General features: G+C 45.5%; 1 protein-coding gene across 3 annotated transcripts in view; it reads right to left on the reverse strand.

Moving 5' to 3' along the window:
• Positions 1-27,650, reverse strand: part of Nfia (nuclear factor I A) — a 338,635-nt gene that overhangs the window by 7,693 nt on the left and 303,292 nt on the right. The window lies entirely within an intron of this gene.

Below are 27,650 nucleotides of genomic sequence, written 5' to 3' on the forward strand. Positions count from 1 at the left end.
GGGTGGGCTCAAGAAAGAGAAGCAAATTGGTGGGAAAGTGGCTGAAGGGTGAGGTTAGGCACTGTAGAGGGTAGTTATTGCTATGATTTTCTCAATATATTTTTCAGTGAGGTGTAGGTGCTAAAGACAGGTACTAAACATAAACACAACATTCTGTGAACATGCCCGGTGGCTGGTGGAGGCAGCTAAAACAGAAAGGTCTGGTGGGAAACACTGGATTGGTGGCCTGGGCTATCGGGAAGCTATTGTTACGAGGGAGAACTTAGGGTGCAAATTCATCTCCCACCCAGATGAATATACCTAGTTTTATATTCTTCTCTTAGAAGAGATCAATAGGACCACACCTTATGAAGCATCATCAGATTCAAGAAGGAAATGGGCCACTGCTTAGTCCTCATCCATGTTTCTATCTGCTCCATGCGCCAGTGGAGCTCTCTCTCAGCTTGTGGACCCTTCTTATGTCCCTTTCGTAAATGTCCAGGCGACCACATTTATGTCTGTTGGTGTTTCTTTGTCAGCAAAGAAAGTCAGCTAAACAAAATGACCAACTACAGACAAATGCCAGCGTCAGTTTCCCAAGTGACGTTAAATAGTGTGTGCCTTTTGCCAGCTTTCCTCTGAAGTGCCCTCAAGAACTACTGCGGTTGCTGGGAGTCAGAAAGTCCAGCAGCTTCTAGGCAAAGCTAATGGCTACAAGTTCGACGCCGACAGCACCAACTACGGTTACATCAGAACGGATTCCGGAGGGCTAAGGTTCACTCTTGTCAGAGAGCTACAATTAGGAAAAGTCGGGACTCCTTTGATCCCCAGGATAAATGGCTAAATGACAGCTCCAAGGATGTTGGTGTAAGATTTCCTGGTAACAACAAGCTACCTTTGATTTCCAGAGAAGCTTTAAAAAACAAAACAAAACAAACCACAAAACCACTCATCCTGTAGACTCGTAGATGTTACTCTCTGGCCGTGTGCTAGGGGGGAACACAAGAAAGCTGCTTCGAGCCGGAAAGGAAATCACCCTGGCAAAGCGCACATGGCCTAAATCTAGGCAGACAAAAGGAAGATGAGTGAGAAAGAAAGGGAGGGCCGCAAGCTCCAAGCTGTGTCTGTGGTAAGTCTCTCCTTAGTGCTGACTCAGATCGCTTGCCACATGCCCTCTGGTACAGCCCAGTCTGAAACGGAGTGGCCAGCGCTGGTCTCAATCTGTCTGCATGCTTTCTAGGGCATTTGTGAAATTCGGGACCTCTTCCATGTGACAGTCAGGACTTCTTGAAGCAAAGGCTTGGAACCTGGCGAGTCAGCAGGGGGAGCAGTTTTCCGTCCCACTGAACTCAGGACACTACAAAACCCAGCAGTGCCCTGTACTTCTGTTAAAAAGCAAAGCAAAGCAAAGCAAAAAAAAAAAAAAAAAAAGTTTCTTCACACATCTTACTATTCAGTGTGTGCCTCGCCCACAAGGTTACCCCAGAGCAGCTCTGTAACCCTTCACTGAAATAGGCTTTATTGATTGCTCTGGTCTATTGTTCTCTTTTCAAGTCCCCCAAGTTCAAGTTCATCCTGGTGTTACATCATGTCTGGTTGCTCTTAGCAACCAGACAGACCCAGACGTGACTATCATTAGCAAGAAACCCTCTGCTCTCCTCCCACCAACCTTCCAGTGGTTCTGACGTAGCAGGCCCACTGCAAACACACTGAAGTATTTATTCTGCCTAATTTATGACCTACCCAGCAAGCTAGACCCCCACTCCAAAAACCAACACTGTTGTATATTTAATTAATCTGTCTTTCTTTGGCATTTGAGAAAGTTAGACAAAGGACTAATTATTGTGTTTCCCTCTCCACACTTTTCTATTGGGGGGGGGGGATATGTGCATGGGAAAGAAAGCTATGAGGCCCGGCATCGGCCCCTCCCCTTTTTCTTTCTGCCCTATTGACATTTCATGAAATACTTTAGCTGCTTAACGGAGTTAGAAAGAAAAAAAAAAAACCCTACGCTGTGAATGTTACTCCTTCTGAGTTGGTATTCAGTAACACAAATCAACTCATGACATGTTTAAATTTAAATGCTAACCACACACTCTCAGAGTTACTTTAAAGGTTAGTTTTTAATCAATAGAAGTTGCTGACTCTGGGTTTTTGAGCTGCACACTGCAACTCACGGGCTTTTGTCTAATGGTAAAGCTTGGGAACTTTCTTCCTTGAGATGATTTTAGCAATGATTTGCAGACACAGAGGCTATTGTGCTCCCACCAGCAACATGTCAATAGAGGAGCCGAGCAGCCCTGTGGTGGGGTGTCAATATGACTCCTAAGGCAGGGGTTGGGGGTCTTTAATAACCCATGAAAAAAACCTTAATTAACCCTTTCAGGCCCAAACCAAAACCCATTCTTCCACTTTTCACTCCTGTAATTTGACCATTCGTACTTATTTCAACATCACACTAATCTTCATGACAATTAACCCAGCTACTTGACCAAGGGCTTCCAGAATGAGAAGTCAGGGGAACCACACACGAACTTTTTTCTTTCTTTCTTTTTTTTTTTTTTGAATGAGGTTTCTTAGTAAACTATCTGTAGAAATATAGTAGAGAAACACTTGTAACAAACAATAAGAAGAAATTCATCCACTTTATCAATTTTTCTGTCTATCAGTTTGTAGTTGAAGACACTGCTAAAGGCAATGAGAGGGCAGTCACCCACACAGAGGTGCCCCTGGATTTCTATAAACTTTTATCAACTGCTAATCACATCAGATGGATGGGAGAATACCAGGAAAGGTCTTTTCATTTTTCTTACGTTTTCCCTTAATGTCTGCTATTTAAAAACGTTGCAAGTTTGAGAACGCTCACTGGAGAATGACTCCGCACCTTCCTTCTTGGGACAGAAAAAAAAAATAGAGAAGGAATCTGAGGCTGGTAAATTCTTGGGTTGAATCAAATCATTGGGAAAATACCAGCACATGAAACAAAATTCATCTGTGGAGAGTCAAAAAATCATCCTCAGATCTGACGTCCGCTTGGGTTTCATATGACTTCTGCCTTCATACTTTATAGTCTCTTAATCTGCCCTACTGTATCCAGGCCACTACAAAGGAGTCTCTGTCCCTTATCTGCAGCGAGTGGCAATATTACAGCACAGCATCGGAGGATGTTATCTTGATACATTTACATTGAGGAAGTAAACTCTGAGCTTTGATCTATTTTTTTTTTCTGCAAGAACATTCGACTGCAGTTGATTTGGTGGCGCATAAATCCACACTCCCACAAAGGCTCTAGTTTCAGAAAATTAGCCAGTTCCATTCGCAATGTCCACGGTTCGGGATGTTCCAGGGGTGGGAGGGAACCTGTCCGCTTTCAGTGTTCAAGGTGAAACATCAAAAGGAATCTGCAGCCCAAGACAAGAGCTCAGCTTTCCCTCTAGCCGGTCAGATGGAGAAGTAATCTCATCAGGTTGGAAAGTGCTGACTCAGTATTTAATAAAGTGCCCGCAGATGTGGCGTCTCTAAGGTATTCAACTCATGTAATGCAAAACAGCTCCGCGCTGAACGTGCTTATAAAATTCCATTTAACCACTGCAGCACGGTTCTCGGAGGAGTTTTATCACACGTCCCGCCCCTTAATTTACAGCTCCATGAAAGTTCCAGTCCCATTCTGTGGGGATTCTGGAATGCTCACAGTAGTCAGGATTTACGAACCATAAACAGCCTCCGTCCCACTGCACCCTAAACAAGAGGGTTGAGGCAGCAGTAGGCACTGTGACAGCGGCAGTCTGTTTCTTCTCTTGTGCCGTGAGCAATTACAAGATGGAGTTGGTTCTGAGTCTACTGAAGATGGGCAACAAAGCCGGCGGGCTCAGCTCCTTGTTAACAACCAATATTCTAACACATACAACGTCTTATAGAGCCTTTTATGGGTCTCTCTCTCTCTCTACTCAGAGGGCAGGGCATACATTTTAAAATCAAAAAGGAAATAGGCCTGAGATAATTATATTTCACTTGGTGGTGGTGGTGGTGGTGGTGCTGTGGAGGGCAGGACAGACTGTGACGGCAGAATCTGTTTTTCAAATTAAAAAGTTAAACAAAAGGTCTCAAGGGCAAAGTTTAACGCTGAGCGGAAGGAGGTTGTTAATGTGGAATCCAGAACTGGGCGTGACTCTTAGCTTTCTTCTCCCAGCAAGGTGGGTTATTTAAGGACATTTACACACATAAACGGAAACAGGAATATACAGGAAGCTCCCCCCTCCAACACATCACACTGCCTACCAGGCCCACAAGGGACACAGCCAGCAGATGGGCTTGAGCGCAGCTACCATTTTGACCCTCGTGGCGATGCCGCCTCCGCTGGACCACACTATTCCAGTCGGTCATTTTTGGCTTCCTGTTCTTGTTTGCATGAACTAAGCCCACTTTTTAGCACAAGTGAGTTGTCTTTGGCAACTAAGCCAAAAGCCTGGGGGGCCCACCCCCCCATCTCTGACACAGAAGGAGTAGACAGACCTCTGTGCGGACTCCTGGCTTCTCCTTTTAGGATTAACCATTTGGGAGTCCTGAGTCACTTGGTCAATAAGTTCCAATGGTTTGCAGTCTGCTCGGTGTTATGTACAGGAGGCTCTGGGGATGTTAGGAGTAGAGAAATGTGGCCTCTGCCTTTAAGGGTTGTGGTGCCCAGCAGGAAGGGACTGGCTTTAGACTTCTGTGCCCTTCATGATTTCTCCAAGGATCTTGATAAACTTTGGTTGACTGATAAGGCCGGGTGTCCAAAGCCCCCACACTGAATTCCACTGATGGACAGTGTGACAGCAGATACGAAGAGCTCTGGGGTCCTGGAGTGCTGGGAATGAAGGAGGATGGCAGCCATGAGCACTGGATTCTTCTAGAAAGGGTGGCATGCTGTATACAGGTGTTAGTTATGGGTATTGCCAGCCTCGGGCTTTGATCTCCACAGCCATTTTTTCTTGTCTGATTTTATTTTGTTAATTAAAGAAAGCCTGTTTTTAATAACTCTAAACCAAGACTTGTTTATTGTACAGGAAACTATTAAAGCATTAATGGACCGTGAGTGGCCTCGCTTACCTTTGCGGCCTTATCTTTTCACCCCTTGAGCTGTGTTAAACTCCTTCCAGAATCCCCCAAAGCTAAATGTTTCCTCCCTGCTGGGCCTTTGGCACAGGCTATGCCTTTTCCTTGCTATGCTAACACTTGCTTGTCCCCAGGGTCTAAGATTAAATGACTTTTTTTTTTCTTTTTAAATTACGTGTGTGTGTGTGTGTGTGTGTTTGCCCCAGTGGGATGTGGAGGTCAGAGGACACATGGCAGGAGTTGGTTCTCTTTTTCTATGTAGGCCTCAGGGGTTGAATTCAGGTTGTCAGGCTTGGGAGCAAGTATCTTTACCTTCTGAGCCATCTCTCCCATCCCCAGATGCCCCCCCCTTTTTTTTCTGAGGGCCCCTTTTCAAGGACTTACCAATAGGGTTCTGATATGTTCATCTAAAGTATTATATTACCAATAAAGACTCAGGAGCAACGGAGGAGAGACCAGTTGACCTCTCCACACTTCCCCGATAGAAGAGACCACACCCTCTCTAAGTCCCTCCCTACTCCTTCCTGTGCATCTTCTCCATCAGTATCCTTGGCTTCTCTATGGCTAATTTGGGTCAGCTAGTTATTGGTTCCACACCACCCCCCCATTCCAGGCTAACGTTATTAACACAGTCTTGGGGAGTCACAGTGCGAGCAAACATCCCACAGTATAGTTCACCTGCTACTACGCTGGGGCTATGACAGTCTGCTTCTTCCCAGGAATGCGACTTAGGCTCTCAGGTGAGGCATCCCCAGGGTCTTGCCCAGTGGCTGACAGAGGAGATGCTGAGCAAATGTTGGTAAGTAAAGGAAGAGAAAGCAGCACCCTGGTTCCCAGAGCCAGGCAGGAGCTACCCCAGGTAAAGTACTACATCTAGATGGGTGTCCACAGCACGGCTAGGTCACATAGACACTCACGGTACATGCTCTGGCCTGCTGCAGCGATAGGCACCCTCCCTAGAGAGGCACACATCTCTAAGGGCCGCCCCGGGCAGTTCCGACTGAAGGGCTGTTGCAATGGGGCCAACTGTAGCCAACTGCGTCAGAAGCATGTGCAATAGTTTTGTAACATGGCCTTCTGCCTGCTTACTCCTTACACAGCCCTTGTCCAAACCACCGTTCCCTGGGGAATGACTACGCTGCTCCCAGCCAAGACCTCTGCTTTGGTTCAAACCTCAATGTGGGAAAACACTAATCTTTTTACCCAATAAACCAGCCAGTACCTACAGAGTTTGTGAGTGCATGCACGACCCAGTCCTGCAGGCTGTTCCACAGCTGGAATCTCACCATATCCCAGCGCACCCTGGTGTCAGCTCTTACCACCAAGTCAATTTTCTTCTTCGTCTCCCTTTACATTTTCCTCTGTTACTCTCGCCCCATGAAACCAAAGACTTCTGTGTTTAAAAATTGCCCTCTGGCCCACTTGTGTTTGCTCCCGAGACCTACTGGAGGACTATTCCCCCCGGCCCGCACCTGGACTCTGGAGTTGGACTCTGCAGGAATACTGGTTAGCTGTTTTCTGCGGACCAGCAGATCTTAGTCAAGGTTGGGAGTGCCTGAGTCTCAACTCCAGGAAATGGAAGTATCTTTATCCATTTTGAGAGGGTTAATGAGGTAATACTTGACTGAGGGCAAGTTTAGGAAACCAAGATCTGGGTTCTCAAATGATAATTATGGCTGGCCCGAGTGTCTTGTGAGTCCTACAGGGGACCCATTTCCTAAGAACGTGGTCGCTCAACCTAGTGTTTTCTCATATTGAATGCTAGATTTTTTTTTTGTTGTTGTTGTTGTTAAAAGTGGCAGCTGTACAATCGCCCTTGCCTAGTTGCAAGGGAAATTTCTTGAGAAAATTAAAATCTGTCTTTAATTGTGGTATTAGAATCAGAGCAGTGGAACCTACAGCACAAAGGGAACTGGCTCAAGGCCCTGAAAAGCACCAGGCTAAACTGAAGGCCTTCCAGGCTGGGGATGAGGGGTGCGTGGGGAGGGAGGGAGGGAGGGAGATGGGGAGTAGTCAGGAAACCAAGTGGGACAGAAACAATCCTATTTTGGTTTTTGTTAGTGAATGGCATACTACATAGATCAGAGACTTCTTATAAAACACAAGCCCCCACTGTACACAAAGCACAGGAAAACGTGAGGAAAAGGGGGGAAAAGTAAAAGCAGCTTAGGGTGTGTTAACGCTGCTATTCTGTCAGCTTAAAGAGTATTTTATGCTTGATCAACAGCTCTTTTTTATTGTGCTTTTCTTTCATTCATTGAAGACATCAAAGCGGGCCCCACCAGTGTACCTGCCCTTCTGGGGCGCTTGGGAGGAGGCGCTAATGAAGCAGGCCTCTGGGAGCCGGAGACCCCCGTGGACACGGCAGTTCAAAGGGAATATTTCAACAATGATTACATTTTGTAAATCTTTTTATGAAAGAGACAGCTTATTTCCTGCTTTTTCATGAAAAATAGATTCTATCCATTAAAGTGAGTCCGCGCCACGGAAGCTGCCTGAGATCTGAGGTGCAGGCGTGGAGATTAAGGGGACAGCGACCCGACCCCGATGAAATTGTCTGGAGCTCCTATCTGCTGGGCTGGGGTGACAGTACCGGATGTGCTGGGTGGAGCTGAGGTGGTGGCAGGGCCTTGCTTGCTTGGCCTTGGAAAACGGGTTGTGAATGTGGGGTGAAAATTTATGTGTGTGTGTCGGGGTTTGGGGGTTTTATTTTCTCCCTCGGACCATGCTTAGGATTAGTTCTCTTTTATGTTTTGATTCCACAAAGATCGACATATCAGGAAGCACTGAGCCACCAATACTTCTACAGGGTACAAGAAAGACAAAAGGTGATTTTTCTTTCCATTTCATTAAGTGCTACATTTAATGCTTAGAGATGTAAGACAAACCCCTTTTCATAGGGGAGGTTAGTCAGAAAAAGAGGAGTTTCCTCTTAAGACACAAGGAGGGTTTTATTAGTATCTAATGTCTGTCTTAAGAGGCAGGGTCTAGCCTTTTGTAAGTTTTGATTTTCATATTAAAGCATTCTTTCCCTAACTTTTTCCTTTTTTTCAAGGAGAAAGTTGTGTAGAATAAAGGCAAAAAAGGGGACATGATTTCCTGGGGAGCTACAAGATGAAAAAAAAAAGTATGTTTTCTACATCTTGGATTCCAGTTTTTATTAAATGCCTGCTGTCTAACAAGGGCAGACAGTCACACTTGGAGTTGGCTGAATGGTGGCCCAGGGAGGTAACTTTTTTGTTTGAAGAGATAGGCAGGGGATTGGAGGTCGGTGCTCAGTAGAGCATAGCCCCATCTTCTAATAACTGTTCCACCAGAGCTCTTCCTCCCAGAGATGGCTGGGGCTTACCGAAAACCGACCATGAGGACTGCCATTCTCTCCGTAGGGAGATAAAGCCAGGGAAGGGAAAAGGAACGTGACAGTTAGAGCCCCAGTTATTGCAGATTTCTCCCAGAGGCATCCTGCAGCAGAGTGCCCGGAGATCTGGACCCCGGCCAGGAACAAACTTTCACCCTTCGGCCCCAGGAGCCTCTGTGAGTGTCTAACACCTGCACCTTCATATATGGTTGTTGTTTTAAGACAGGGTTACATGTAACCCAGACTGACCTTGAAGTCACCATACAGCCTAGGATGACCCCAAGCTTCGGATCCTCCTGCCTACCCTCCCCCCAAACTGGGATTATAGGCTTATGTCATTATACCTGGTGATTTGGGGACTTTCTTCCCAGTAGGTGCCTCCTGCCTGTCCTCCCGTGTGCAGGTCTTTGCTTCTTTGCTCTTTTGCTTTAGTCCCCTGTGCCCGGTCTCTGTTCTTTCCTTTCTGGCCTGGTTTCCGACTTTCTACCTCAAGTGAGTCTCCCCCTTCCTGACCTGTGGTAAAGCCATGGAGGAATCACAGTAGACCCCAATCTCTCGAAGGCGACAGTTCTTCCTACTCCACTCACCATGAGAAGGAGGAAGAGGAAAGGAAGCCACAGCCCCTTTGCCAGGCAGCTGAGACTGGGGTCTACAGTGCACCCAAGGCAGGCACAGAGGCCATCTGAACAGACCATGGAGGAAGCCGTCGCTCTGCAGAACAAAGACTGGGAGGGCTGTGCAGCACAACTGGGCACAGGTCTGGGGCCCAGGGGTCTTGGACTCATACCCAGACTGGAGTGGAACCTTCTCTGATTACACTACAAAGATCGCCACTCCTTCCTGTCTGCTCTTTCTACGACGGCAGTTTTTAGATTCCGCTGGCCCTTTGGCCACAAAGTGGCGGTGATTTTGAGAGGGATGAGAGTATTCACACCCGTCCCACTTGAGGTTAGAGTAAGCCCTGTCTTGGAAAATGCCATTCCAGCTCTGCAGGATGCAGGAGGCTCAGCTTTTTGTGCACCCCAGGCTGCAGGAAACACACTTAAACAACACAAATCAGCTAAACTGGCCCCAAATGTGAGCAACCATTAGGGAAGCCCTGAGATAGATGGGGAGTGGGGATTACCAGTTGGTTCCCCTCCGCTGGCAACCCTGGCAAGGGGAATTCCTGCTTCCCTCAGTGCATTCTCTGAGCCCCCAAACCGGGGCCAAGACCCATGCTTGTCACCTCCTCCAGAGACCTCCAGAGACTGTGACAGGACTTAGAGTTTTCCAATAAAAGTTGCCTTTGTTGAGTAGTGACTGGCAAGACAAGACCACACTGAGGAGTTTACAACCTGGGTGACAGTGTTTTACCCCTTAATGCTGAAACAGCACATGCTTTTATGTTCCTTCTGAATTGTGTAGATTAAATTTACAACTAAGCAGTACTCATGATTACAAACAATTCTTTTCCCACAAGAATTTTCCCTGGGGTTGTAAAGAGGCAGCTTGTCTATGAATTGGAAGACAAGGTGAACGTCGCACAGTGTGTCCCAAGTGTCAACCTGAAGGGCCTCACCAGTGATTCGGTCACAGATGCACCATATGTGATGGGCAGCGTGACTTGGAGAGAAGAAATATCATCCTAGCAGAGAATATTTATTTTGACTTTCTTGGTAAGAATTTCTAAAGAGATAATCTTATAAGCTAAGGTAGATTCAAGAAGGTATTACAGAGAACCAGGCGTGCAAGCACGGAACCCCTCGCTTATGTTTTTGGCTAAGTTCTAGTTGGTAGGGCTCTACCAGTGACAGAAATTTCGGAGCTATTCAGAACATATGCAGAGTGCTAGCTCAGGGGAGTCCCACATGTCTACAGTCGCTGTGTTATTGTTTAATAAAACCAGTACAGACTGGATGACTACTAGATGCCTGTCAGGCCATTTAAGGGTCCTTTTCCCCTGTTAAACTATTGTACTAATAGGAGAGCCTATTGTTTATTTCACGAGAATGGTGGCAGGGTCAAACGATATATATCCCCACCTTCCTTCTGACTCAGCATTTACAAGCATCTTGCAGATGTGCAAAACTGTGCTATTCTAGAAGATGGTCCAGTTAAAAAAATAATTTAATATTTTCCTTGCTGTTAAAGAAGTGAACTGTCTGAGCTAAATAAAGTATGACTTCCTATTCGGCCATAACATTTCTGTATTGTTCTGCAGAAACACACTCATGAGTTCAAGTTCAGGCTCAAACTAAATGAAACGCCCGTCCTGAGTTTATCACCCACTTCACTGACATGATTCTCTCTGAACTCTGCCGGCACAGTGTGACTATTTCCAAGGCTTGGTGCAGGAATGTTTTAAGGCTGGAGTCTGGACTGCTTCCTAAGGCACAGCAGAGCTCTCTGAAGCTCCAGGAAGTTAACATTTCTGCAGACCTACTTTAGAGCAGGAGAGAGAAAAGATTCAAAACCAAAGGACTAGATCTGCCCAATTTTCCCTATTAGGTATTGATTCACCATCATTGGAAGGGTAAATCATGGATTCTAGAAGTATATTCTAGAATTCCATATCCATGACTTCAAGTTTTCTGCAATAATTTTCAACCTTTTGTGGAAGTGGCCAATGCACATTAGTTCTTCTCAAATATGAAGATGTGGGGTTACTTATAATACTTTCTTGTGGGGTTACTTATACTACTTTCTAGCTTGTGAAGGAAACAGAAAAGAGTTAACAGAAAAATGTCCCTCGCAAAATCTCATTTTATATTTCCAAATAAAAAAAACCAAACCAACTTCCCCCCCCCCCAACAAACAAACAAAAAACTACAAGAGGTTTTGGAGGTCAAAAACATCTTGGGAATTGCAAGCCAATAAATGGGCACCTAAGAGAAAGAGACGAAGTGGAGATTGTAAATTGTTCCCTAGGAAGCAACTGGAGAGAGCTGCTAGTTCCTGGCTAGTCAAGATCGACACTCGAGCGCTTTGAGCGCTTTGCTAATCAAGGGTCCAGGAGTAGAGAGGAGACAGCCATGGTCTTCATGGACTGAAGGGAGAAAAAGAGAATGGTGGGCTCAGCTTTTTGTCTTCTCTCTGGGAGAGAGTTTGTGAAGACAGTGGCCCAGAACACCACACAGTTGCACTTAGAGTGACCATCCTCTCACGGCATCTCTTCACATAGAACAGTTCTGTCTGAGAACTGATCACATCCAGCCAAACTACAGGTTGCTGGTCCCCAGGTTCATCGACAGCGCTCCTCCAGGGTGAGCCAGGACACACTACATAAATGGCTCAAGAGACACAGCTGCTGTGTGCACTGTGAGGCTCAGGAAATAGACCAAGGGTGGATTCGGGCAGTCAAGGGATCTGTGTCATTGACTTTGTTCATCACTTGAGAGGGGACTGAGACCGCCTCCCTAGCGTGGTGGGTATGAGGACGAAATGGAACAAGGTGTGAACAGGGTTTGTCATCCGATTATCCTCGCAAGTCCAGGGGACTGTAACAGATGCTGTGCTTTAGGAGGGGGAGGGGAGAGGATTTCTCCCCACCTGTGGCAAGACAGAAATCCTTCCCACGTGCTAGCTCGTGGGCTCTTCTTGGATTTGCAGGGGAACAGCACATGTCCACTGACTCTAGGCTAGATTTTACTCTGTCTCAATTCCTTGAACTCGGTTCCCTTCCACGCTGAAGAAATATCCAGTATCTGAAACTGACATAAGCTTCAAACCAAACCTTTTGCTGTGAAATCTGTAAGTTGCTTCTAGGTAACGTGGACACAAGTAACATGGGATTCGTGTTGTACAGAAATGGGCTTGAGGCTGATTTCTTTGGGTAGCAGTTTACCTATGGGATGGCATCCGAGCTCATAGCTCTGAAGGATGTCTTGGCCTTGACCCAGAACTGACTTGCAATCTGCAAACTGATGGCAGCCTATGTATGAGCTATCTCCCCTCCTCTGTCTGGCTTCTGCTTCTCTTCTTTATTTTTCACAAATGCTATTAAAAATTTGGTCTGCTGTCCATGGCCGGTGGAGCCGTGCCACGGAGGGTTCCTCCAGGAAAGGCATTAAGCATAGCTGCCAATGTCACTAAGCAACTCTTGCAAAATGGTGGGTGGGAGGAATCTGAAACTCCTAATTGCTTTGAAGACAAAACAAGTTGATAGTTCCAAAATGTTTTACACTTGTTTACATGCGTGGGAGTGAGTCCGGACCGAGGGCGACTTGGTCTCTGTCACCTCTCCTATAAACAGCACTCACATCCTTGTTTGCTGTCAGTGGCAGAGGCACTGCCAATTCCAGAAACTAGTTCTCTTGCCTGAGCTGAATGGAAGGGAGGAGATGAAGTGAGCAAGCTGCCTCCTGGCAGTAAATTTGGAACTTGGAGGAATGTGATCTCTTCTCTCACAGTGCCTTAGACTTAGTTATCCAGCACTTGGGAACTCCCCATCTTGCTAATCTTACGTCTGGTTCCTAGGCACAGAAAGCAGCCAACAACTGGTAGAGCCCAGTCTAGATCTGACAGCCCTGACCTGAGGCCAAAGGCACCTTAGTGACTTCTATGAAGACTTCCATCCAGTAGCTCTTGGTTGGCAAAAGTCACTGGGATGCAAAGCCCAGGGAAGCAGCCAAGCAAAGAGCCTCCCTGAAAGGTTCTGGAGGCCAGAAAACTGCCATGTTATTAGGGCTGGTGGGAACAGAACCTTCTTCACACTTTGACAGGAGAAAATATTTGGGAAGAAGCCACCAAGAGATACAGGATGGCTTTAGCTGGAGGCTAATGAGGTAAGGAAGAGCAATATGTATAGCATGAGCTAGCCCGCAGAGAAGATGTACGACCACCGCTGCTGCGAAGTCAGACCTCTCATTGATTCATCATCACCATATTTCATAATATTTGCCTAGAAAGACGCACAAAGCCTATCAGGTTAAATTAATCCTAATGGCCAATTTTCATCTTATTCTAATTAAACAATTTCAATGTAATTAATGCAAGCATAGAAATTAGTCAAAATTACAAATGTAAATGTTGAACTTTAAATCAAAGGTCCTTTCTATTCCTCATCTTATGTAAAAGCACTTTAGAGTGCTTGCCTGTGAGGTGATCAGGATGTTAACCTTTGTCTGCACTGTGAAGGACGGAGGATACAAACTAAAAAAAAAGAAAGAAAAAGGAAGCTATCTAGGAGCATGGAGCAACACACACACACGCACGCACGCACGCACGCACGCATGTAGAGACATGCACAACCTATGTTAGTCTATGAAAATAAACTCTCCCAAGGGGAACTGAATTAAAAGCTTTTTCTCCTCAAGATTCCAAAGCACTTGCCACTTTAGAGAAGTGTTTCTGAGACCCTTTAATACAGTTCCCCATTTCCTAGTGACCCCCAACCATAAAATTCTCTTCACTGCTACTTCATAACTGTAATTTTGCTGCTGTTCTAAATTATGATGTAAATTTCTTTTGGAGACAGAGGTTTGTCAAAGGGGTCGTGACCCTCAGGTTGGGAAACAATGCTCTAATGGATCCTGGGTTTTTACAAAATACCTCTGTAAAAGACAGAAACCATGACCACAGCCACACACTAGACCACCAGCTCCTCCTCTCTCTGCAGGTGGACTCCTTCCTTTCTGTCCTGGATGAGCTGTTTCTCCTCCAGGGCTTTGGCCCCTTTAGTTGAAGGTGCTGCTTTATTAAAGTGAAAAAAAAATGTCTTCCAACACCCAGTTAAATTTCTTGCTCTGAAACAATGAGTCCTAAGTAAATATCCTTTCAGGGAATTACCAGCTATGGTATTATGTCTTTAACATCAAAACTACTGGCATCTTGATGTGGATTTAAAGGCCGTACAAGATAAATAACCTAAGTGATCCCCATCAAGATATTAAAAAGCCATCCTTCTCTTTTTGTAAAAATCCAAAGTGGATGGATTTTGAACTCTAAAGCAGAGAAAGAAAAGGTCTCATGAAATGACCCCCCCCCATTTTCCCTAAAAAGGGGAGAGTAGTTATAAAAATCTGAAAGAGAAATACATGTTTTCTTGCTCTGTTTTGTTTTAAGTTAAGAACTTTGTGTGGCTGAATCGCACTTCGAGTGAACCTGCAGTCTCGCCAGGCAGCTCTCGGTTGGGGAGAGGGCGCTCCTGCTACTCTTACTCAGAAAACAAAGGGCAACATTCTCTTTTCCCAAAAGGAGGCCTTTGTCATGACATGGCTCCCCATCACCCCTCACTCCTGATTATATGAAAGAATTATTTGATAGCAATCAATTCACTATTACTGTTTGGGGACATTGCAGAAGAAGAGCAGAAAGGTTTAATAACGTAATTGATTAGTTCAGTGATCACCATTAGGCTTAGTAATGATGGTGGGATCCCTATACCTTAGTTAATGGTCATGGACAAGTCATTCCAAACTGCCAAAGGTAGCAATGGCTTTATCTTCTACCCCATGGGAATGACACTTAGCCCATCACATTTAAGGTTTGACCTTCACTGCACAGCATGATCTTAATCCCTAGATTTCATAATCTTAACTGGGCAACATTAAAATACGGATTGACTTCGGTTGGCAAGGATCTTTATGTTCTTTCCACTAGAAAAGCTATAAATTCAATGGCTGACCTTTTATTTCCAGGTCACAAGTGACACCCACTTGGCTTCGTCCATTCACATAGGATTTATGTTAGGGTTTGCAGGTTGAAGTCATGAAAGTTGAACTTTAATGAAATGTCTTTAAAGATGTGCACTTAAGCCAAAAATTTCCCACAAGAAATCGGTGATAGCTTGCTTCCAAACAGTGATTATCCCCCTGGCTCATCAATGGTCTCGACTGAATCTACTAATCGTTCACCTGGACTAAGTTTCTTTTAGAATCATTTTTTTTTCTGGGGGGTCCAAATTAACTGTGTTTGGGAGGTCACAGCAGCACCTTCACGTCCAGTTTGGATTTCTAAGTTGAAAGACTCTTGAGATCTCCCCTTCACCTTCCCACAACCCATCCATCTCCAGCTGGAAACGTTCCTCGTCCTTTTGTACCAAATCAATTGTATTGATGGGAGGCATTCGTTCAGGCTGTCAATCAGAGAAATGTGATCTGATGGGGCCCCAGTGCAGTGAGATAAGGAAGGAGGTCCAAAGCTGCTCGGGCCTACACCATCCGAATGAGATCAATGCTTCCCACCATACCCTCCCTGTCATGTAGCACCCTGACTGTCACAATTAATAATGCAGAAGGAGCTGATTAGCTTAAGTAAAGTGCTCTCTGCTGTGTAAACACATAGAGATCTATGAGGCAAGAGCTGGACAGAAAAGAAGAAAACATTATTTTTATTTTTCATGTGGACACACTCTCACTTTCCATTCTTCTCTTGTAACAATTACTGTACCAGCCACTCTGACAGAGTCAATAAATTGATCGGGGTCTTGAGGCAGTAGCAAGGCAGGCTAATCTGATGCACCATTATCTGCCCAGAGAGTGTAGGGTGGGGCACCCTCATGGAACAGAGAGCGGACGGGGAGGGAGCCGGTAGAGGAGAACCTGCCTGTCCTGGGTAGGTGAGTACCTCTCCACCTGTCACAACTGGAGCAGACAGGTGTGCTGCATGTGCTGGGAAAGGATGGGGTGGGCTGGGGAGGGGGGATCAGCCTTCAGCTTGGTTAAAGGATGCAGCCTAAGTAATACCATATGCACCACTTATTTGGGTCCCTGTGGAGGCTCCATCACTGGCAGGATCTGCAATTCAATGAGGATCACCACCCCATTAGGGCTAATCATGTCAGCCGCCCTATCTGACAAAACAAACACCCAGACGCCGCCCCTCCCAGGCTCACAACTTGCTTCTGCACTCAGACTTTGTCCTCCCTTCCCTCACCAAGCATAAAGTTTAATTGTTTTTTAATGTGGAATTATACAGAGACTCTCCACTGCATTCCTTGACAGATTTACCCTTCGAGACTGAAACTGATGCTGTTAGTTGGGTCTCCACTTGCTCCTTGGGAATATACTAAGCATGTTCTTAATAAATATATATCATGGCGCTGGCCAACAGGGGAATAATGGCGTACTTGACAGAGAAGGGATGTGGGAGGCCGAAGCCGCAGACTCAGCTCCGGGGCTCTCACCCCTTTAACACTGCCCTGTCTTCCGATCTGCAGGCCCTTCGTTCTGAAGAGAGCTGAGACTCCAGTTTCACCTCAGAGCCTACCTAGCTTGAGAGGGGGTGAAAGGTAGTGATTGGGCTCTCAAGTCCTAGTTAGAATCAATATTGATGCAACACCAATGGAAGGAAGGAATTAATTCATGACTTTATCAAAATGTGACTTCTGAGGATCAGGAGGCTAAACAGGATAATCTTGGTCACATGATAAATCAACCCAGATCTGCCTACTTCCAAAGTCTGTGTTTTCTTGATTCTTTCCACCTGGAAAGGAGAAATCTCAAGACCATATGTCTTCATACACAATGCCTGCAAATTCCATACCCAGTGGGGATCACACCAAGCAAGGCTGAGAAATCTTCATGCTGAAAGCCCTCTGTGCCTTTGCAAGTCCCAGTGTTCCACAAAATAAAGTTCAAGTGTCTCTTCCCCAGGTACACGCTCACCCATGACTAGACCCTCCCCCAGGTACACGCTCCCCATGACTAGACCCTCCCCCAGGTACACGCTTCCCATGACTAGACCCTCCGCCAGGTACACGCTCACCCATGACTAGACCCTCCCCCAGGTACACGCTACCCATGACTAGACCCTCCCCCAGGTACACGCTAACCCATGACTAGACCCTCCCCCAGATCCAGGGACATGCTCACCCATGACTAGACCCTCTCCCAGATCCAGGGACATGCTCACCCATGACTAGGCCCTCCCCCAGATCCAGGGACATGCTCACCCATGACTAGGCCCTCCTCTAGATCCAGGGACATGCTCACCCATGACTAGACCCTCCCCCAGATCCAGGGACATGCTCACCTATGACTAGGCCCTCCCCCAGATCCAGGGACATGCTCACCTATGACTAGGCCCTCCCCCAGATCCAGGGACATGCTCACCCATGACTAGGCCCTCCCCCAGATCCAGGGACATGCTCACCTATGACTAGACCCTCCCCCAGATCCAGGGACATGCTCACCCATGACTAGGCCCTCCCCCAGATCCAGGGACATGCTCACCTATGACTGGGCCCTCCCCCAGATCCAGGGACATGCTTACCTATGACTAGGGCCTCCCCCAGATCCAGGGACATGCTTACCCATGACTAGGGCCTCCCCCAGATCCAGGGACATGCTCACCTATGACTAGACCCTCCCCCAGATCCAGGGACATGCTCACCTATGACTAGGCCCTCCCCCAGATCCAGGGACATGCTCACCTATGACTAGACCCTCACCCAGATCCAGGGACATGCTCACCTATGACTAGGCCCGCCCCCAGATCCAGGGACATGCTCACCCATGACTCGGGCCTGGTTTAAACTCTGGCCTCACTGTTTAGCATTCTCAGCTGCTAACTTTATAAGACAGACCACACAAAGTAGTGTTCTCCACCCACTTGGTATACACTATCCCTGTCTGCAAAGGCATGTTCTTCTACCATGGATGCTTCTCCTACAATATCCCCCTCCCCACCATGACACTTCTCCCCCAGAGTTCTTCCTGCTCTTCAGTCCCAGGGACAGATCACACATGTTCCCACTGTGTCACCTGCCAGACCTTACTGTAATCTGCATACTTCCTCCCTGGCAGTCTGCGAGCTCTGTAGGTGGTGACTGGATTACATATACCCATGGCCTTCTTAGCTCTACATGGTCTGAGGAATACAGTAGATGCCCAATAACCCCTGACTTCCCTCACCTTGAGATCCATTACTTAGGTGACAAGTGGGAGACATGAGCTGAGAAGCCGGGTGCTCTCTGACTCTTATGCCCAACTCAATGCCTCTCCTGCTTTCCTGCTATGCACAGGATTGATGTATGATTGGTCTCATCACTGGACCTTTCTAAGCATTGTCCTATCCCATGGTACCACTCTTTCCTCATCCATACATGTAAACACACATGACGAGGCATCATGGGGACTGTGCCGAGGGGCAAGGCTGTAGGTCATGAGAACTGGCCATTAGTTCTTCTGTTAACTCAAGAAGGCAAGCTGCCTATCCAGCCTGTCCTGAACACTTCCTCCAGCAGCCAAGGCAGCCCAATGGGGACCCGAGGTTATTTTTACTCCGTGCTCATGTTCAGACTTGGGATAAAGAGGGCAGCACACAGAGGCAAGGACCAGTTGTGCTAACCCTGTACCAAGGCCAACATAGAAATGGTGGAAGTCACAAGTCCATGTGACTCAGGGGCGTGTGGAAAATATTAGGGCAGTTGTAACTCACTTCGGCTCTGCTACCAGGGAGCACTAGGGGCTTTAGCAAAGTCCTCATGAAGGTGTTAGGGAGAGGCACGTGCCGAGGTCTGTGCTTCAGTGGACAGACAATATTGTGAGCTCCAGAAGAGATGTCACGATGACAGCATTTTCCTTTATCTTCAGCACAAACTCATAAGGGTACTGAGGGGCTGAGGAGACAGGAGGAGTCGGCAGCTCTTTGTGGGAACTCTCCCTGGGTTGGAACTGTGTGTCCTTCAGACTGCCAAAGTCTTGGACTCATTAGCAGCTCCGGGAAGGGCCCTGGCCAGTCACCACCTGGCTACTCAATCATTCCCTCACGTGGACAGTCAGCACTTAAGAGTGGAGGGGCCCTGTGTGGCGGCGGCTCCTGGTGGTGGAGGGAGGCGGGTTTCCCTGCAAAGGCTGAATGGACTGTGGGAACCCACTGTGTTCAGCCCTCCTGGACTTCATGCTGCAAGGAGGGTGATGGGCTCAGTTTCCTGTTCTCTGAGCTCTGTTGACTCAGGCTCCGCAGAGCCCAGGGCTGTTCTTCTATAGAGGAAGCACCTGGCTCAAGGTCTGGTTGCTGGGTGAACCTCAGAGGCACTGGAGGGTACTGTGTACAGAGCCCCCGTGAGCTGAGCCACATGCCCTCTATACAGCTTTCTCAGAGGCCACAGTGACACAGTGAGAGGTGTCCTACCCCAGGGGGGCTGTCCTGCCTACTTCCTGGACCTTAAACAGCAGCTGAAAAGAGCTGACACCTCCTCTCTCTCTCTCTCTCTCTCTCTCTCTCTCTCTCTCTTTTCCATCTCTGTATATCTCTGTGTCTCTGCCTCTCTCTCTCTTCCATCTCTGTGTCTCTGCCTCTCTCTCTCTCTCTCTCTCTCTCTCACACACACACACACACACACACACACACACACACACACACTCACACTATAAGTCTCCTTAACACATGGGGAAGGAGTGGAGGACAAAACTGTATGAAAACCAATACTAAGAGTGAGAAGAGGTAACAGGGAAGTTAAAAGGCTCATGAGGCTTCTCAGAGAGTGGGAAAATGGCATGTGGGAGATACTCTTGATAGCCTGACTGGGATGTACTGCTTCTTCTTTCATGGAATCAACTTTATTTAGACATAAGAACATGATCATTATGGGGTAATGAGCCAAGATCTGAGGCAATCAATATGACCTTACGCTAGCTTTCCCAACAGCTAAATTTTGAACTAAAATGGGACTCAGTTTCAGATAATGGGAGCAAAGTAGAAATCTGGTAGCCAGGTACCTTTCTGTGCTATTGCTCGGACGGTGGAGTATGATACGGAGATAATGTCTGGAGCTGCAGCAGCTATTCTGGGATGGGGGGACCAAACATAATGACAGAAAGACAACATGCCAAGGATGACAGAGCAGAACTTTAGAAAAAACATGGGTTCCCGCTGGAGTCTCACAGCAGCTGGAACAATGGGAACCACTCATGGTTTTCTTGTCTTTTAAGAAAAATATCCTTGATCAGCTCAAGTTATACTCAACTGGCTTCCCTCCTTTTAGGTAGATACTATTGTTGATTTCATTAAATAGATGTGAAAGCTGAATTTCAAAGGGGAACATACATACGGACATAGCCATTATGTGAAGTCAGGCCACTCCCATTCCCTAGCTAGTGGCTTTATGCGTGTTCTAGAGAAATCAGACTAGAGTGGTAAGGACATGTCCCCTATTCTAGAATGATGGAGACATTCCTCTTCTGTGCAAACTATTAGCCAACTGTCTCCACCTCCTGCCTGTTACTTACAGCTCCACTTCTTACTCTCTGAGTCACTGATACAGAGCTGCAAAACTGTACGCAGGGTTGTAAAAATATTGGAAACAGTAAAGAAGACATCATGAATTAAAAACCAAGTGAGTGATGAATCTGAGGTGTTTGGGCAGCAGTGGCCATGCTGCGTGCAGGACCGCACTGCAGGCTTGAACGTGGTGCAGTGTGTACTTCTGCATGACCATCCATGCATCTTCACACGGTGCAGCACCAACAAGTGCTACCCGAATCACCTCAGTTCGAAGAGAGACTATTGCACGTTATGAATTGTAGTGTTTTTATTAATCATGCAGAGCTTTCTGCGCTTACAGAAACATAATGATTTCATTACGGAAAAACAAAGACTTTAAATATTTTCCTACTATTGTTCCAACTGTCAGCATGTTCGTATCAGATTAGTTTGATTATCATATTAGATCTTTGGGTTATCTTGGAACATTTAATTAAAACTTTTGTGTGTGTGTGTGTTGTTGACTTGAGTTTCATAAAACATTTGTTAAATGAATTTTGGTTTGTATATGGATAGAATTTCCAACAATTTCTTGATGGCCCTAAACAGGCTTCTGCCAGTTTGTTAATAGGCATTTATTACAAACGATATTCCCAGTATTGATAATTTTAAAATCAAAATGTTGATGAACTCTGAAAATTGTTGAAGATCATCTACATCTTGCAGTATCAGATAAATGATCACATCAATTTCATTAGTATACAAATTTACTGAAATCCTTAATAAATTATAAATCATATGCCTATCAAAATACTTTATAATGAATTTCTTTATGATTAATTATAAGTAAATGTTTGATTTGAACACTAGTTTTAAATACCTATAAGCCTGAGGTCAGGTAATGCTCGTGGGGCAAGGGTGGGTGGAAGTGAGAAGCGAGAACAGTCTCGTTCCTGGTTTCCTCCACTCTTCCACGCTCCTCAACATAACAACCACCACATCTTCAATATTTTCTCTTCTTCCTCTATGATATCTTAATTTCCCCTGAAATTACCTCTCTATTGCTGTTGATTGCATATTAATGTTGGGGGAAAAAGGCAGCAATATTTACCAGCAATATTTACTTGTGAGACTGCATGGTCCACACCACAATTCTTAGAATGCTTATCAGTTTATATCAACTAAAATTCTCCCTCCGTCTTTTTATTTTGGAGACAGGAGCTGCACCATTTCCAGCATGCTGGATGACAGGAATGCAACATGCTCTGGAGAAAAGAAGATCCCACTGGTTGAATGAGTTTTAAAAAGAGTCACATAGCTTGCCAGGACATCAGCTGCCAAGCCCAGGTGCCCTTGCACTGTTCCATGCTGAGGGCTCCTCTGAGTTCTTGCCGAATAGGAGGCATGGCTTTGTGCCCTGGCACTGCAACCTTGGTGATGTGGTTTGAGGAAATCACTTCCTCTTATTAAATCCGTTTTGTATGCTATTAAAACTGTAGACTAGAAATAACAACAATATATCTTTTCTAAGGGATGCTTTTAGGATCAAATGAACACACACACATATTCAGGCACATTATGTATTATACACATCTGCATACACATATATACTTAACACACATACACACACACCACAACCTCAGCTAAGAAACCAGGCTATAAAAACAAAATTACTGAGGAAAAAGAGAGAAAGCACAACCGTCACCAACATGACACTTAGCTCCTGAGTGAGGTAACAAAATCCGAGTGGAGACCTGAGGGCAAAGCACTAACTCGCACTCTCCTGAGCCTGGTCTTGGGCTAGAGGGCCTATTTGTACAGAAGCCCACCAATCCTACAAGCAGCACTTCCCCCAGGCAGACTGAGAAAACATGCAGCTTAGGAGGGGGCTGAGGCAGGTCTTCAGAATGTCCGAATTCAGTTTTATTTCTACTGGACCTAGGAAGCGAGAGCCTGGCCTCAAACCAGCTCTGGGGACAACAGTCGTAAGGTTTCACTGCACACAGCTAGGTGTGAAGATGGTGTTTGGGAAAGTTAGCTAGGAGGAAACTGAGTGAAGCCTTGGCTCCCTCAGTACCTTGGTGGAGTTTACTCGTTCTTTAGATTGCCAAGTGCCAATGCATGCCAGCTATAGAACCCTAAGGCGCATAGGCCCCAGACTTGGAGCTATGGGGTGGTTAATACAGAATACCAACTTGGCCAATGAGTAACTTTTCAAAGTTAAGAGCACAAGAGATTTTATCTGCTGTTCCTCTTCAATCAGCTGAAGGAAATGCTCAAACCCACCTGGAGGGTGGGGCAGGATGGGAAGGGACAAGCACATTGTTACTCTCTAAAAGAAATCGGTTCCTTTTGTGCTCGCCAGTCGTGCCTTTGCCTAACTGCCTTGCTGTGCTTGTCTTTCTGTGGCCAGGAAGTCAAGCGGGGTGAGTGGGCGGGAGGAAGGCAGTGGGCTTCAGCTCATGGGAATGTGCTGACAGAGCCTGGAGCTCTGTGAGGATACAATACCTGGAGTGGACATTTCTCAGAAAGCAGAGGGAGGGGTTCCCGGCTGGCCGGAAAGGATTCTAGTTGTATCTGCTTGGTCTGGGGAAGGTAGAGGTGCATGCTTCCTTTCTTAGGATGGTCTCAAATGTTACCTATCACCTGGTTGGCAAGAATTAAAAATGGCTTGTGTGTGTTTAGGAATAATGTACAAGAACCTTATTATCAGGCTAAAGTTAGATGAGGGCAGAAAAACAATCCAGTCTCTCCTGTCCCTTTTACTCTATGGAATAGTCTAAGAGCCATTCTGTGCTTTTGAAACCCCTTAGCCTATTCGCTAAGACTTTACTTTTTTCTTCAGAGACAGGTTCTTTTATAGCATAGTCTAGTCTAAAACTCTCCATGTAGCCCAAGCTAGCCTTAAACTCACGATCCTCCTGCCTCTGCCTCCCAAGTCCTGGGATTATAGCTGTGTGACCGTGCCTAGTCACACCGCACAACTAAAGTCAGTGCTATTGTTTCTTCATGTCTGCTTTTTCTACTGCACTCTCTAGAACTTCAGGGCAGTTGGTATCCCTTGCATTTTGTAAGTGTTAAAAAGTATAACAAGCAGTTAAATAAATATTAAAGTGGTTGAAATTGTGAAGACTTTTACAGATTGCTTAAGTTGTGGTTAGGACTTCAGCCAGGCCTCAGGAACGTGACACCAAGATTGGGCATGGATTGAAAACCTCTTCATGTCTCTATACTCCACTTTCCCTGTGGATGGTTACCCAAGGTGGCAGGGTGGGTGCTGTGGGCATCAGGTGAGGTAGTGGGTGTCAGTGCCATGGTTCACTCTGTGGAAACTTTTCTCGATGATGCATTCATTGTGAACACGAGGCCAAAGTGGTCATACTGTAGGCAGTGTACGGGGTGAGGCAGCTGAGACTTACTTAGCAGAAGTTTCAGCAAACTGGAATTATACCAAGCTGAGCCAGTCTCCTGGGGTTTTAAGTAGCATTTCAGATGGCACAGCTCTGTTGATGCAGAGTGGTAACAGCTCCGGTGGTAGAGAGAAAATGCTTGTTTTTAATACTGTTAGCATTAATTTTTCATTGTAAAGAATTCATCCTCATCAGAGCCTCAATCAAGATGAGCTCTCTGTTCAGTCTTCCTGTGTGAGAACGTATATATCTATTTATTAACTAATTGTTAATAAATAGTGAACTTTTTTTTTTGCTCTAAGTAAATTCCTGTTCATAATAGTTCTTGTTTTTAGAGACCAGATTAGATCAGGGGATACAGTTACAATGGCCCCCAGCTTTCTATCTGAAGAGTGGCGAGGTCTGTATCATTAAGAGCTGAGTGCAGCATATGGATGGTGTAGGAAGAGAGTCAATACTCAGCCGTTCTCCACGAGTTAGCACCAACCACCATGGGGATAGACACTAAATAAGATGAGCTGCAGGAGGAGGTGAGATATAAGTTCTCAGAGCAGGTAGGCTTTCCATAGTCCATAGGGAGCTGGCCATGTCTCCTGGTGAGTGCAGCTACAATGTATGCAGGAGTAAGGTGTGGGCCAGGCGACAGGCGCAGAAAAAGCAAGCAGAGGAACCAGGAGGAAGAAGAGTACAGATCACTTGGCAGAGCATCTAGCCAGAGCCAGAAGCCAGAGTATGAATGGAAACGGGCTTCCACGAGTGTAAGTGGGATGCATTTATCCCTCAACGATGGAGGATCCTCTGGAGTAAAAGTAGATTGGCAGGGAAAGAGGGGGAACAACAGCTTTCAATTATCCATGCCATCGTTCCCCACCAATCATTGCAGATGATGAATAGGTGTAATAAAAGCCAATATTCCATTTTTCCAATTTACATGAAAAGGAGGTCATAATACATTGTTACGCAGAAGAAACAGCAGGTTACTAAACAGTGGATGTAATACGACCTTATTTTTGCAATATACTTGAATGTGTAGAAACAGCCAGGGTGGATTTATATAGAAACATTAACAGTAGGACTACTAGTGATTCTTATTATTTCTCTCATCTGTATTTCCCACAATTAACATGCATCATGACTGTAATAAGATAAAATCACCATCGAAAAATAGGTTTTATCTTTTGGTGATAGGTTTATGCAACTTAGTATGATGTTATCTAGATTCATCCATACTGTGGCAAGTATCAGGATGTTCTTCATTTTAAGAAATGACAACTCTTACATTGCATGTGTAAACCATATTTTAGGAGAGATGTTTTCAAAGCAATTATGAAACTTCCAAACTCACCAAGAAAAATGTCTGCATTAGAAGGTATAGGGAATAAGTAGATAAATGGAAGAACCATCCTCTCTAGGATGGCATAGGAATGCCAAGAGATTTCCACCAGGAAATGGGTTTGGGGGAAAGGAGGACCATTTCATCTCACATCTGTTCATGAACTCAGTGCTGGATTCTTCTGTCTTGTTCTCAGACAGGGTCTCATCATCCATCCCAGGCTGATCTGGAACTTTCAGTCTTCCTGCCTTTGCCTCCCAAGGGCTGGATTATAGGCAAGGGTTCCTGTTCCTGGCTCTTCTGCATTTACAAATCTGTCTGGATGACTCCGACTTTCACTCACAAAGAGGCAGAGATAAGGAAAACATCTGTCTGACTGACTTTATTGGTGGAGTGTCAGAGAGCAAACTTCTGATCCCCTGGGAAAGCTTTCCTAATTTTAGCTAATACCAACTTTTGGGCCTTACAGCAAAGCTATCTCAGGACAACCACAAGCTTGCTTAGGAAGTGAGGAATCTGGGGATGTTCAAATTATATTGTTAAAAACCTTGTTAGCCAACACCGGTGTTACAGGTTTATTAGAACAACTACTTGGGAGACTGAGGCAGAAGAACATGGCCTAGCTGGACTACTGAGTGAGTTCAAGGTCATCCTGGGCAATTTAGTAAGAAACGGTCTTAAAAGTTTTTGAAAAGTAAAAACAAGACTTGGGATCAGTGGTAGAGCCTAGCATCTATGAGGTAATCCCCTGTACAGCATGCATACATGCACACACACACACACACACACACACACACACACACACAAACACACACACACACACAAACACACATACACACACAGAGTGATGGTTTGACTAGCTATGGCCCCCCATGTTTGCTTGACCCATTGGGAGTGGCATTATTTAGAGGTGTGACTTTGCTGGAGTGGGTGTGACCTTGTTGGAGGAAGTGTGTCCCTGTGGGGATGGGCTTTGAGGTTTTTTTATGCAGAAGCTACAGCCAGTAAGGCACACTCCTTTTGTTGCCTGTGGATCAAGATGTTGAACTCTCAGCTCCTTCTCCAGCACCATGTCTGCCTGCATGTCCCGCTATGAAGATAATGGATCAAAATCTCTGAAATTGTAAACCAGCCCCAATTAAATATTTTCCTTTATAAGAGTTGATGTTGTCATGGTGTCTCTTCACAGCAATAAAAACTGAAGATACACACACACACACACACACACACACACACACACACCCTGTAAAAAAATAACTTTAACTAATGACGCCTTACAAGGAGTCTGTATTTAAGGTCTACTGTTACTTGTCATCCACATCTAATACTTATTTTGAACAGTTTATTCTTAAAATGTTAGCATATATATCATAAAATAGTAATATTTGGGGAATGCAAATTTTATTTTAAGACATAAGACTAGATAGGTACATAGAGAGGGTGGAAAAAGACAGTTCCATCCCTGCAACTTCTCATGAGATGATTAGGAATGGCTTTCTTCAAGCCAAATGTGACAGGTGTCACCGTGGTAAGAACATTTAAGCTATTGTCACCACAATGCCAAATATTTAGTGGAAAACAAAAAGAATTCAGTTCTAGATGCCAATACTGGGCCTAAATGACATCATCCATCCAGATGCGTGCAAAATCTGGATTGTTAAGAATTGAAGTTTTGTGATCAACATCATGAAGACTCGGTTTTTGAACTAAACAAGGCACTTATGAAACAAAGTCATACTGGAAAAACACATTTTCATTATAAAGAGATAAATGAAAAAGACACATACAGTTTAGGTTATATGAATTAGTTTGTATAAAATATCATGCAAAATACCAAACAAGATACTTCAAAGTTGCAGTTTTCAGGTTCTCAACGAATCAATTTGAGCATACCCAAGCTTTGAAACAAAAAACCCGAAACAACCATCCAACTGAACTATGGGAGGCCCTCTGGCTTACCCTTCGCTGTGCCAGAACATGGAAGTTCAACGCACAAAGCTAAAGCATCTTCTAAGACAGATATTCTCAGGCAATGGTACAACTTCAAACCACCGGTAAAACATCTGAATATTTGAAGGCATGACAAAGTAAGCAAATAAGTGGGAAAATTTTAGAAGAGGCACTGAGTAGGGTTTTAATCTCAGACACCATGTGCAAGCCAGAGATTCAAGGGGAGAGGGGTCCCTCTTCTCAGGCCCTCCCTTTTTGGCTTAGTGCTGGACTTTGTGGGGTGCTGCTTCAGGGTAGGAAGGAAGGAGAAGCAGCACTGTGGATAAGCGCAGTAAAGCAGAGCCCTGTAAGATGGCAGCAGATTCAGGAAGCACCTGACTGTACTTATACACCAGGC

The sequence above is a fragment of the Microtus oregoni genome, unplaced genomic scaffold, assembly GCF_018167655.1.
Source record: "Microtus oregoni isolate MIOR12 unplaced genomic scaffold, Mior012 000005F_ref0000423, whole genome shotgun sequence".
NCBI classification, from domain to species: Eukaryota; Metazoa; Chordata; class Mammalia; order Rodentia; family Cricetidae; genus Microtus; species Microtus oregoni.